Below are 9,611 nucleotides of genomic sequence, written 5' to 3' on the forward strand. Positions count from 1 at the left end.
ATGTATTGTAAAAATTCAAGAGGCCCAGAAAAGCTTGTAACTCAGCTTTAGACTTAGGCCTAGGAGCTTGCAGTATAGCCTTTAATTTAGACTCAGCAGGGTGAATACCCCTGGCATCTATTCTGAATCCCAGGAAATCTGTAGAAGACACTCCAATTTTGCATTTGTCTTTTTAAAGTTTGAGACCTGTTTTCCTGAAACGCAGCAGAACAGCCCTCAATCTCTCAGCTAAATTTTGAGTGGATTCTCCTGCTATAAGGACATCATCAAAATAGGGGCAAACCCCTGGTATACCTCTCAGGGTGTTTTCCATTACACTTTGGAAAATTCCAGGAGCCACATTTACTCCAAATTGTAATCTTTTGACTTTGAATGCCCCCCTATGAGTTACAATAGTCTGTGCTTCAGCAGCAGCTTCATCAACAGGTAACTGTTGATAAGCCTGTGCTAAATCTAGCTTTGCAAAAACACGCCCCCCTTTGAGGGAGGCCAAAATATGGCTGACTACAGGTACAGGATATGCATGCTGTTGCAATGCCTTATTTAGTGTGCATTTGTAGTCTGCACAGATGCGAATGTTCCCATTAGCCTTGAGAGGCATGACTATGGGAGTTTCCCATGGACTTGAGTCAACAGGTTCTAAAACACCTTTTTGAATCAATTTGTCCAATTCAGCATCAATTTTTTCCTTTCAAAGCAACGGGTACTCTCTTTGCTTTCACCCTAATGGGAGTGACAGTGGGGTCCAGTTTCAAGGAAACTGGGGGGCCTTTGTAGGCTCCCAGATGGGGGCTGAAGACATCTGCAAATTCTTTGCAGACTTCTTGTAGACCAAATGTTTGCAAATTGTGTAGCCCTGTAACTTGTATTCCCAAGGCCTCAAACCAATCGAGTCCAATGAGACTCGTTCATTCATCCCCAACTACCAATACATCTAATGGACCTTCAAAATCCTTGCATTGTACTTCAAGGGTGGCCTCCCCCTTAACACACACCTTGGAATTTTGGAAGTCTGTCAAGACTATATTGGATGGCCTAAGTTTGGCCTGGAACCCATTGCTAGAGCAAATCTTTCTGAAAGTGTGAATAGAAATGATTGGAAGGGCAGACCCAGTTCCATAACCAATGGAACTCCTTGCAACTTCACCTTAAGTGACAGTTTCTTTTTAAGTAGCCTGTGTGTGCCTGTCCTATAAATGCTTCTACGTGATGCACAGAAACCCACCCTGTTTTGGCTGGGGACCTGGTACCTTTCAGGCACAATTTTTCTCAGGGTTGTACCTTCTGATGGCCCAGACACACAGCTGCTATGTGGCCTTGCTTTCCACATGCTCTACAGATTGCAGAACGGAACCTGCAGTCGGTCCTCTTGTGGCAACCTCCACACCCGAAGCACTTGGGTACAGCTGAAGACTTTTCTTTGCCTTCCTTCTGCTTCCTTTCTCTGGCTGGGTAGAGATGATCCACCTCATCTTCAGGATCTTCTTCCGAGCTCTCCTGGACTCCCTCATGGTGCACGGAGACGGCTTCTGGGTTGTTCCTGATAGGCCTCATATTCTTGACTGCCCCACCTGCTGCCTCTTCTGCAGTGACCTCTTTCAAGGCATCTTGGAATGAAATGTCCTCTTTTGCAAAGAGTCTCTGTTGCAAGTCTCTGTTCCTAAGCCCACATACAAATCGGTCTCTCAACCTTTCTTCCAAATCTTTAAAATCACAAGGCTTAGCTGCTCTTCTCAAGGCTGCAATGTATTCTTTAGCTGATTCACCAGCTCTTTGATCCCTCTGTTCAAAAGTGTGTCTCCATGCAATAACAGACAACTTGGGCTGAAAATGTTCCTTCAACAACTTCTTTAAATCTGTGTAAGTGACAGATTCAAGAGGAGCAGGGGCTGCCAAATTTTCTGCAATTTCAAATGCATCTTGACCACAGACACACAGCAAATAGCGGCCTTCAAGCCATCTTCTCTTACTTGATTTACTCTAAAGTAATTTTCTACTCTAGTAACATAAGACTCCCATCTTTCTGGGTGAGTGACATCGAATTCAGACAGTCTTCCTATCTTTGCCATTCTTGCTTCTTACACTAGGAAGGGGTCTATCAGCCAGCTTACCTCCAGCGACGCTATACTGGCAGGCCAGGTGCTGAGTTTAATGCCGTCTTCCTCTCTCCAGGACTCTTGAGGTAAGCTTACAATTCTTCTTTTTTGTTTTTGTAAGCAATCCCACCTTCATCGCCAGTGTTGAGTCCTTGAGTCAATGGCGAATGAATAGAGCACATTCTGTAATTCCAACAGCCTTTTATTTCAGTAGTTCTCTCTCCGTCACAGCTCTGAGGCTCGCAGGCCTCTCTGTCTCCTTTTAATAGAATCCCCAGGCAAAAAGGTAAATTCTGGTGTGCTTCCATGCCTCGCGCATGTGCGCAAAGCCGGCGCCACTCAGTCTGGTCCCGGGTAGCTTGCAACTGCCCGGGACCATTGCAACATCCCGAGCCTGCCTTTGCAGGTTCAGGACACAACATTGACCACCTCAACATCCTAGGAGAAATAATCTGAGGTGTTTGCTTGTTCATAGCGAACAACCCCAGAAGTGGCTTGTGGTCTGAGAAGACCGTGAAATGGCCATACAAATAGTCATGGAACTTTCATATACCCGCCACAACGGCCAATGCCTCCCTATCAATCTGTGCATAATTGCGTTCTGCTGAAGAGAGAGTTCTAGAACAATAGGCTGTGGGAACTTGTGTTCTGTCATCCTGAAGATGGCTTAACACAGCTCTGATCCCGTATGGGGACACATCACAGGCAATGCTGATTGGAAGCTGTTCATTAAAATGAGTTAACACTGCATTTGATGACAACAGTGATTTAACTGCTGCAAAACTTTGCTCGTGGATGCTTGTCCACTTCCATTGGGCCTTCTTGTCCAAGAGCCGGTGTAATGGCTCTTCCACAGCAGCCTTGTGGAGAAGGAATGTGTGATAAAAATTAAGGAGTCCCCAAAAGGCCTGAAGTTCTCCTTTTGTCTTGGGACTGGATGCCTGCTGAATTGCTTTGAGTTTAAATTCAGCAGGATGAATGCCTTCGGTGAAACCCAAGGAACTCTGTGGAAGTGACCCCAATTTTACATTTTTCCTGCTTTAGTTTCAGGCCCACTTCGCGGAAATGCTGCAAGACGGCCCTAAGCCTTTCAGTTAGGATTTTGACTGATTCCCCAGCTATGAGGACATCATCGAAATACAGGCACACCCCTGAAATGTTTCGGAACGTGTGCTCCATTACGCTTTGAAAGATTCCTGGGGCTGCACTAACCCCGAACTGTAACTGCCGCACCTTGAAAGCTCCCCTGTGGGCTGCTATGGTCTGGGCCTCAGCTGTGGCGTTGTCCACCGGCAGTTGCTGATAGACCTGGGCCAAATCTAATTTGGTGAAAATGCGACCTCCCTGTAGTGATGCCAAAATGTGGCTGACTATAGGCACCGGGTAGGAGTGCTGCTGGAGGGCTTTATTTAGCGTGCATTTATAGTCAGCACAAATGCAGACTTCCCCATTGGCATAAGTATGGGAGTTTCCCATGGACTGCCATCCACCAGCTCTAAAATGCCTTGTGACAACAGCTTGTCCAGCTCTACATTGATTCTCTGCTTCAGGGCAAAAGGCACTCGACAAGGCTTTATCCTTATTGGTGCTTTTGTAGGATCAAGCCAGAGGGCAATTGGGGCACCTTTCTATTCCCCTAATTCTGGGCTGAAAACATCAGCAAACTCTTTACAAACTGCCAAGAGGCTCGAAGTCTGCAAGCTATTTAATCCGGTCACTTGAATTCCCAACGCATCAAACCAATCAAGTCTGATGAGGCTAGTGCGGTTGCCCTCAACTACTACAACTTCCAGGGGACCCTCAAAGTTCCTGAATTGCACCCCGATTGTGGCCTCCCCCCTGACTTTTACACGAGAATTTTGGAAATCGGTTAGAATGAGGTTCGACGGCCTGAGCTTAACTTGCTTGCCGCTTCAACTACAAATTTGCTGAAGAGTACTTTGGGAAATTATTGATAAGGCTGACCCCGTGTCTAACTCCATGTCAGAAGGAACCCCTTGCAATTTGATTTTGAGCTGCAACTTTTCCTTGAGTAGGCAATGGGCACCTGTCCTAAACACACTCCTTCTACTAGTGCAATAACCCACTCTGTTTTGCCCAGGCACCCCAGTACCTTTACGAGGTAACTCTTCTGACGGGTGTTCTCTTCTGTGACCCCTACAAACAGTGGCGATGTGGCTTTGCTTGCCACATGCCTGGCAGGTTATTGTGCAGAACTGGCATTCCACCTGTTTGTATCGGCCTCCACACCCAACACATCGAGAAAAGGGAACTGTCTTGTCAATTGATTGTTGAGGCCTTCTTTTGGTTGGTTGCTGTAACCAATTGACTCCGTGCTCCGATTTGGAGTCTTCAGCTCTCTCTGCATCCTCCTGGTGGATGGCTTCCATGCATGGAGGGTTCTTAACCGCTCCACCAGCTGCTTCTTTGGCTGTGATCTTCTGCAAGGCATCTTGAAATGAGAATATCTTTCTTCACGAATATCTTTTGTTGTAGCTTTCGATTCCTTAGCCCACAAACTAAATGGTCCCTCAGTCTTTCTTTGAGGTCTTGGAATTCACAAAGTCAGGCTGCTTGATGAAGAGCAGCTATGAAGTTGGTGGACTCACCGGGATGCTGGTTTTGCCATTTGAAGGCATGCTGCCAGGCAATGACCAATAGCTTGGGCTCAAAGTGTTCTTTGAGCATCTTCTTAAGTTCTGAATACGCGATGGACTCAAGCGGGGTTGGTGCAACCAAGTTCTCAGTGATATCAAAAGTCACCTGACTGCACACACACACAGCATCATGGCCTTCAAACCATTGTCTCGAACTTGGTTAACCCACAGGTAGTTTTCAACTCTCGCGACGTAGGAGCTCCATCTCTCTGGATGAACAACGTCAAATTTGGAGAGTTTTCTTATCTTTGCCATGGTGAATTTTTCGTGGGCCCTTCAATGCTTTGTGCTGCGCAGGCTTCTGTGGGACTTCCAGGGCGGATCCTTGGAAGCACTCTCCTCCAGCGTTTCCGTACTGGCAGGATAGAGTTGGGGTGGAACCACCATTCCAACCCAACATCTCCTAGGCCTAACCCCCGTAGTGACTCAGCTCTTCAGATTGAAGGCAGCATGATCCTACCTACCACATTGAACACAACTCTCTTTATTGCAAAGGCAAAACTGAAGCTAACAAGCACATGCTCCACCCCTATTTATATATTCAGCCTAGGAGGCGGCAACCAATAGGAACACCGTATTCTCCCATTTAAATGAATAACACGTAGTCTGCAGACAGAAAGTCTGGCTTGTTGACCACTTAGCCTGCTAACCGTTATTGTACAGTTTAAGCACTCAATTCTCAAATTTAACTCAATACATTACATCAATCATATGGCAAGGATAAGGATAACATTTCTGCAGGATATCAAGAATATTTTTTAAGGCAACTGAACTGATTTTTTGAGGAAAAAGAAAAAGATGTTTTGCTTTCCATCCAGGAAGCTTCTCAGTTACACTGGATACTTGATCAGTATCAAGTTCAGTTATAGGATCAGTTATACTTATAGATCAATTCAGTTATAAGTTCAGTTATAATTATAGATCAGTTCAGTAATAAGTTCAGTTCAATTGTAAATTTAGTTGTAGGATCAGTTATACTTGAAGTGAAACATCATCTTCCTCAAAAAAATCAGTCCAGTTGCCTTTTCAAAAAAAAAAACACTTTCGAGGCAACTGGATCGGGGCTTTTTGACCAGTGGTACACATACCACCGGTGGTACTTTAGCACCTGGCAGGTGGTACATGACCCGTAGCCAAGTTTAGCGGGGGAGGGAACCAGCTAAAGTGGCGCCACACAGAGCTGGAGGAGATCAGCTGGAGCTGCAGGGCTTGGCAGAAGCCCCAGGATCTCACGTGCAGCTGCATGCTGATTAAAGCTTCTGGCACATCCAGAAGAGAAAAGGAGGAGGAGGAGGCAGAGAGAGGAGAAACTATAAAAGGAGCAGGTTTTGGCAGGAGAGAAAAAAAACACAGAGAAAGAGAATGAAGAAGAGAAGAGAAGAGAAGAGAAGAGAAGAGAAGAGAAGAGAAGAGAAGAGAAAAGAAGAGGCTGTTGTTAGCAAAGTGCTGAGAAGAGAGAGAGAGAGAGAGGCCTTTGCGAGCAAAGGTGAGTGAAAGAGCGAGCAAGGGGCTTTTGCAAGTAACGTGTGAGTGAATGGAGTAAGAGAGAAGCTTGTGCGAGCAACATGTGTGTGAAAGCTAGAGGGGTGGTTGAGAGTGATGGGTGAGAGAAAAAGAGAAAAGTGATGCGAGAAAGGGAAAAAGAAAAGGCATTGACTTCTGAGTTCCACTGTTGCAGTAGGAAGGAAGCATTAACATTGAACCTCAACTTTTTATTTTTCCATAATATTATAAACTAGCCATTTCTATAACAACAAATGAATTTAACCAGTAAAGCCCAAAATCTCCCCCCCCCTCTTTTTTTAAGTCATCATGTTTTTGACACCTTGCTAAGCACTGGTAGTACTCGAATATTGTCATGTCTAAAAGTGGTACTATCTGTGAAGAGGTTGAAAAGCCCTGACCTAGATGACAGAGGATTCATAGACATCAGGATATCAAGAGTTTTGTGTCTCATCTAGATTCTAAAACCAATTACTTAGAAAGGTGAGAGTATGATAGAATATTCTTCCAGGTAAAAATATCTAGCTACAGAATATGATTCATATTGATGTATGAACATTAATTCATTAATGTATCATTTTACAAAAACAGTTTATATGCACCAAATAGGCCCTGAATGGCATCAAAGCAAAACACTACTTGATTTAATCTGTAAGGTATTGATAAAATATGTGAAACAAAAAAGTTGATTTCTTAAAGTGTCAATCATTTTTCTTTTCAAAATAGGACAATATTTGTTTTAATAAGCTTGAATCCCAAAATGGATCAAACATTTATTTGATGAGTATTGGAGTTAATACATTGGTTCATTGTATTTCTTTTACCTATTCTGTAAAAGAGAATTGTGCTTCTCTATTCATACTTAAATTTCACAAACCAAAACAAAACAAAAACAGATTAATTGCTTCATCTACAATTCTATTTTCTTAATTGTTCCTTTCATGTTTCAAGAACAAAGATTCAAAGGAGAAGAAGCAAAATCTTCAGATCTTCCTCATCTTGGTGTCTAAAAGTAACCGTTTTTGTTACAGATACTTTTCAATTTTGGATGCATTGCATCACATGGGAAGGAGATGCCTCTAAAAGGCCCATCCTGTCCTAGAGGAGAAACGAACTAGTTTCCAAATAATTCATTTTTGGGGGAGTCACAAATGCCTTCTATTAATTTGGGTCAGCATCAAATTCATCTTTTGGTGACTGTGTTTTTGAATGTCAATCCATACTTTAACATACCTGAAGTGTTGGAAGAATAATTTGGGGTTTTCACAAACTGGGATGATTCAAGAACAAATCAACAATGACATCCAGACATATTGTGAAAGGAAATTTTATTCTCGAGAACAAAAGGCTCTTTTCTTGAGGGTAGACTACAGAGAAAATGGGGTGCAGGGACTTGGTTTTATAGGGGGACTGGTTTTTGATGTGAGCAGGGAGGGTGTGGGTTGTATACATGCTGATTTCACAGTGTCCTTTCTGTGCAGTTTGGGATGTTCTTTTTTTGGACTTTGATCCTGTATGAAATCTGGAAAAGATAGATTGCCCTTGCCCTCAAATATGTAAATTCTACCTCTGGTATCTTCCTTTCTGCTAAGGGAATTCCTGTATCCCCATGGAGCCAGTTAGGTGCCAAAAGGAAGGTTGGGCAGATCAGATGCCTTTTAACTTCTAACAGTTAATAAAAAGTAAATATACAGATGTGTCTCTAAGATACTCTTTTATCTTTTTCCATTCCTCCTCCTCTTCCACACATGATACCCAGATTTGAATTCTAGTCTGGAGGACTACTGAGATGATTGAGAGAATACAAGAGGCTATAGGAGAAAGAGAAGATGCCCCATGCCAATTTTCTTTCTGAAAGGACTAGGGCTTTAGGGCAGTTCTTATGCTTTTCCCTTCAATAATAAAAGGGAGATAGAGATAGAAAGACAAATGGCTCTTCAGTATATTCTGAGGGAGTCTGATGGTTCAATGGTTAAAGACACTTAGCTTGAAAGCCTGGGTTCAAGACTTGAGCTCTGAATAACAGGGAGAACTCCTGTTATTTGCCTCAGCTCCTACCCACATAGCAGTTTGAAAGCATACAAATGCAAGTAGGTTAATAGGTACTACTTTGGTGGGAAAATAACAGCATTCCATACACTTCAGTGTTTAGCCAGCATCATGGCCTTATCAGAGTCCGGTTTGGAAGAGGAGGAGGAGTTGGAACCAGAACTGTCCTACAGGGATGGCATGTCTTCCTTGGCATGTTGGAGAGGCCAGGGGGGCTGAGGATGATGCTGTCCCAGGCCTCTCAGGCATTGGGGGAGGTGGTCGACCAAACGGAGAGCTGCCTGCTCTCACAGACAAAGGGGAGGATCAGCTACAGGCTAGCAGTGGTACTGATAGGCAGCAGATCCCTTCTGATTAAGAACAGCTGCTTCCCCCACTCAATCCATGGGCACAGAGAGTAGAATAGAGGCTAACTCAAAGGAAGGCTGTAAGGCTACTTGGGAGAAGTTCGTCCCCACTTTTCCTCACTGCCTTGTGGACCAGCCTTTGGCCTTGTGGACTTGCCTTGCCTTGCCCTGTGGACTTGCCTTGCCTTTCTCTTTGTACTAAAGGAAATAAAAGTTATTCTTTTAATAATTGTAGAAATAATTGTAGAAATGTAATGCCATTATATGAAACTGTCTCTTTAGTACAAATGTAACACTATAACACAAATATAACAATGCAATGCTAATATATGACCAAATGTTTACTATTTCCTGCCTAAAAGTCCTCTGGACACAGGAACTTACACTTTGAGTAGAAATCCTACTATCAAAATGGGGGATTTTGACCCAAGGTGAGAATTACAAATAAACAAGATAACAGCAGATGGATGGAAGAGGTCAGGTTAACAAAGTACAACTTCAGAGTACATCTATAAAGATGAAAGAGCTGCTTAGATGTGACATGCGTTGTAGGGGTATAAAATGCAAAACTCGAAACCAGGCCAGCGTGCTCTTGGAACTCATTCGAGTGGGAAGAATTTCAGGAGGCTGCGTTTGCAAATGCTTTTTTATTGTCTTCTCTTTTCTTCTCTTTTTATTCTTTTTATGTTATTCTCCAATAAAACTTTGGTTTTTTTTAATTGAAAATTTTTTATTTTTTAAAACATACAATCATTTATAAAAATACAATAAAATTTTAAAATAGAGAAAACCCCCCCTTACCCTCCCTCCCACCCCCAACCCCCCTCCCTTCACTTCCCAGAGCAGAATACAGGGTTAAAAAAAAGAAAATTATAATAATTAAGAAAAAAGAGAGAAAAAAAAATATCATAATTAACCTTTAACTCCATAACCTATAAAACAATTCTCTATAATATTTG

The sequence above is a fragment of the Crotalus tigris genome, unplaced genomic scaffold (genome assembly GCF_016545835.1).
Source record: "Crotalus tigris isolate CLP2741 ecotype Arizona unplaced genomic scaffold, ASM1654583v1 scf7180000017600.4437325, whole genome shotgun sequence".
Taxonomy (NCBI): Eukaryota; Metazoa; Chordata; class Lepidosauria; order Squamata; family Viperidae; genus Crotalus; species Crotalus tigris.